The sequence below is a fragment of the Bombina bombina genome, chromosome 11, assembly GCF_027579735.1.
Source record: "Bombina bombina isolate aBomBom1 chromosome 11, aBomBom1.pri, whole genome shotgun sequence".
NCBI lineage: Eukaryota > Metazoa > Chordata > Amphibia > Anura > Bombinatoridae > Bombina > Bombina bombina.
This window is the reverse complement of record NC_069509.1, coordinates 200801692-200805534: the sequence shown is the minus strand read 5'-3', so window position 1 is coordinate 200805534 and position 3843 is coordinate 200801692.

Genomic DNA, 3843 nt, shown 5'->3' with positions numbered 1-3843 from the left:
TCTTTTTTTTTTTTTTAAACCTAACATTTTCTGTAGTGTAGCTGCCCCCCTCCATACCCTACACCCTCCCCCTCCCAGATCACCCCCATATCACTCCTTGATCACCCCTCCTCTGTACCCACCACCCTCTTCCAGCAAAAAAAGTCACATAACAATTGCCTTAGATCACGATCGCGCACCCGCGATCGCGAACGCGCACCCGCCCCTCACCTCCAGCGCGCGCTCCCGCGCGCACCCGGCATAGTAAACAGCCGGAATGAAGTTCCCCAGTGATGGGCCACCCACCCACCTCCCTGCAATGGCTCCCACCCACCAACGATCGGCACCATCGGCACCATCACTGGGCATGACTGCAATACCTTGAAAGCGGCTGGAAGCGATCAGGATCGCTTCCAGTCGCTTGAAACCCTTAACGACGTACAGGGTACTTCGCTGGTCTTTAAAGACCAGCTTGTGTAAGACGTACCCTGTACGACATGCGTCGTTAAGGGGTTAAGACTAGCTGACACTATTTCTGCCTATTTATTTATTTTGTGTTTTCAGAGGTTTTCTTTCCAATTCCCCATTCTAGGGAATGGAATAGGCTGAGAATTTTCTTTTATTCCTTTTTCAAAGGTTTTAAACTATATTCTTTGCCAGCAGTTAAACTCAATTTGGAGGGTTCTCCAATTTTATTGGGGCTATCTCTACTTCTACTAATTATGCTATTGTTTCTATAGCAAAATAGTATTTATTTTCCTTTAGATAGTTGTATCTTATTTATGGAAAATTATTTAGTTTCAGGTACTTTTCTTGGTCCTGTGATTTATTTGGATGTTGCAATTGCTTCATTTTTTCTGTTTACTTTAAGATCAAGTATCAGATTATGATTTATTTTAGCATTGTTAAAGGACAACATTTACTAGACTAGATGCTGTTGCATTTGTCTTGTTGTTTTGCATTTATTGATTATGCAAGTCCACTGTATTGACTGGTCCTTTAAACTGGACTATCATGCTAATAATTCCATTTGTGTCTTCATTTTATTGAATATTTTCGCAAATGAGGGTTAATCTATGTCTTTAGCTATTTTAGCTAGAAGAATTTTGTTCTAAGATAATCAATTATTTGTTTTTATAATTGGATTCAATTCTTAACTGTTACTCTGGGCTTCAAGATTGAGTTCTAAGACTAAAACTTTAAGCTTATACTAGTTTAATTGTTCTTATTAAGGAACAAATTCCTGAGTTCTTTCCCAAGTAACATGTTTGTAATTGGGGTTCGAAATCAGCTCCCTAATATTGCGATGTACGTGCCGTATTCCAGCTTGGCTGGTAAGGGGCAGGTTAAGACTTCTTTGAAAATTATTTGGTTCTATTTTGTCCAAATTTCTTTGATTTTATTCCAGTAAGGCTAACACTTTCTTTAAGTGTGTTTCTGTCCTATATATTTTGGGTACTGTTGAAGCATGGCTGGGCACCCATGGGGTTCAAGCGCTGCTCAGACCTGGAATCTTCTGGGGTATTTCTTCCAGTTCCTTTTTTAGGAACCGGGTTTGGAGTTTTATTCAAACTATTTTGCCTTTTTTTGGTCATTGATAGCATTATTTGTTTTCATTAGATACAATAAATGCATATTTTCATTTTTCTGTTTTCATTCAGATTATTTTCTGAGGATGCGGAATCTCATATGATTCACTTGCTCTTCAGGACATAGTTAGAGGATCTTTTTTTTTCGAAAGCTCTTGATTCCTCACACAAGGGTCACCTTTTTTTAGGTTTCCAGAAAGTTTGTGTCACTGTCTTTGTCTCTATCAGACAAGGGATAATTCTATTGGGTTCCGTCTGTCGGTACCTTTAGTCTCTATTATTTCCTTCAGTTTTAGGTCTTATGGCCTCGGCATTGGATTCAATTCCCTTTGCTCATTTTCACTAGAAAGAACCTTTCCAGTCTTTTCTGAGTGTTGTTTCTTCTAGAATATGGTTGGAGGATCAATTTACCAATCAGTTTGTTGATTCCTCAGACAAGGGTAACCTTTTTTAGGTTTCCTGATAGATTCAGTGTCCTTGACTCTGTCTCTGACGGACAAGAGACGTCTGAAATTGGTTTCAGCTTGTCGAAACCTTCAGTCTCAATCTTTCCCTTCGGTAGCCTTATGCATGGAAATTCTAGGTCTTATGACTGCTGCATTGGACACGGTTCCCTTTGCTCGTTTTCACATGCGACCTCTTCAGCTCTGTATGCTGAACCAGTGGTGCAGGGATTATACAAAGATATCTCAATTAATATCTTTAAAACCGATTGTTCGACACTTTCTGACGTGGTGGACAGACCACCATCGTTTAATTCAGGGGGCTTCTTTTGTTCTTCCAACCTGGACTGGGATTTCAACAGATGCAAGTCTGACAGGTTGAGGAGCTGTTTGGGGGTCTCTGACAGCACAAGGGGTTTGGGAATCTCAGGAGGTGAGATTACCAATCAATATTTTGGAACTCCGTGCAATTTTCAGAGCTCTTCAGTCATGGCCTCTTCTAAAGAGAGAGTCATTAATTTGTTTTCAGACGGACAATGTCACAACTGTGGCATATGTCAATCATCAAGGAGGGACTCACAGTCCTCTGGCTATGAAGAAGTATCTCGAATTCTGGTTTGGGCGGAATCCAGCTCCTGTCTAATTTCTGCGGTTCATATCCCAGGTATAGACAATTGGGAAGCGGATTATCTCAGTCACCAAACGTTACATCCGGGCGAATGGTCTCTTCACCCAGAGGTATTTCTTCAGATTGTTCAAATGTGGGGACTTCCAGAAATAGATCTGATGGCTTCTCATCTAAACGAGAAGCTTCCCAGGTATCTGTCCAGATCCAGGGATCCTCAGGCGGAGGCAGTGGATGCATTGTCACTTCCTTGGAAGTATCATCCTGCCTATATCTTTCCACCTCTAGTTCTTCTTCCAAGAGTAATTTCCAAGATTCTAAGGGGTGCTCGTCTGTTCTGCTGGTGGCTCCAGCATGGCCTCACAGGTTTTGGTATGCGGATCTTGTCCGGATGGCCACTTACCAACCGTGGACTCTTCCGTTAAGTCCAGACCTTCTATCACAAGGTCCTTTTTTCCATCAGGATCTCAAATCCTTAAATTTGAAGGTATAGAGATTGAACGCTTTATTCTCAGTCATAGAGGTTTCTCTGGCTCTCTGATTAATACTATGTTACAGGCTCGTAAATCTGTATCTAGGAGGATATATTATCGAGTCTGGAAGGTTTACATTTCTTGGTGTTTTTTCTCATCATTTTTCTTGGCATTCTTTTAGAATGCCTAGAATTTTACAGTTTCTTCAGGATGGTTTGGATAAGGTTTGTCTGCAAGTTCCTTGAAGGACAAATCTCTGCTCTTTCTGTTCTTTCTCACAGAAAGATTACTAGTCTTCCTGTTATTCATTGTTTTGTACAAGCTTTGGTTCGTATAAAACCTGTTATTAAGTCAATTTCTCCTCCTTGGAGTTTGAATTTGGTTCTGGGGGCTCTTCAAGCTCCTCCGTTTGAACCTATGCATTTGCTGGACATTAAATTACTTTCTTGGAAAGTTTTGTTTCTTTTGGCCATCTCTTCTGCTAGAAGAGTTTCTGAATTATCTGCTCTTTCTTGTGAGTCTCCTTTTCTGATTTTTCATCAGGATAAGGCGGTGTTGCGAACTTCTTTTAATTTCTTACCTAAGGTTGTGAATTCTAACAACATTAGTAGAGAAATTGTGGTTCCTTCATTATGTCCTAATCCTAAGAATTCTAAGGAGAGATCGTTGCATTCTTTGGATGTAGTTAGAGTTTTGAAATATTATGTTGAAGCTACTAAGAATTTCCGAAAGAC